Below are 612 nucleotides of genomic sequence, written 5' to 3'. Positions count from 1 at the left end.
TCTCCTTCGCACTTCATCATTTCTCACTCGATCCCTATGTGTCACTCCACGCATACTCCTCAGGCACATCATCCCCATTTCATTCAAACTTTTCCCCTCTGCTACACCCATATTCCATGTTTCAGCCCCACATGACGCAGTCGGTACCACAACACCCTCATACAGCCTTCTCTTTACATCCATTTTAAGCGAACGACATATAAATACTCTTTTCATTCCTCCCAGCACGTTTCATACTTCATTCATTCTAAACTTTACTTCTGCATCTATTCTTCCATCCACAGCAACATGTGACCCTAAATACTTAAAGCACTCTACCTCCTCAAGTAACTCACTATTCAAAACTATATTCATCCTCCTACCATCTACCAACCTCGTACACTTCATCGCTTTGCTCTTATTCTCATTCACTTTCAATTTCCTCCTTTCACACACCCTTCCAAACTCCGCTACCAACTGTCTCAGTCTCTCCAATCTCTCCTCTGAATCAACCTCCAGTGCAGTATCATATCTATCTATCTATCTATATCTATATCTATCTATCTATCTATCTATCTATCTATATATATATATATATATATATATATATATATATATATATATATATATATA

Source organism: Coenobita brevimanus, chromosome 58 (genome assembly GCF_032717465.1).
Source record: "Coenobita brevimanus isolate Jiangsu-jjx chromosome 58, ASM3271746v2, whole genome shotgun sequence".
NCBI classification, from domain to species: domain Eukaryota; kingdom Metazoa; phylum Arthropoda; class Malacostraca; order Decapoda; family Coenobitidae; genus Coenobita; species Coenobita brevimanus.
Note: the sequence above shows the minus strand (reverse complement) of the source record.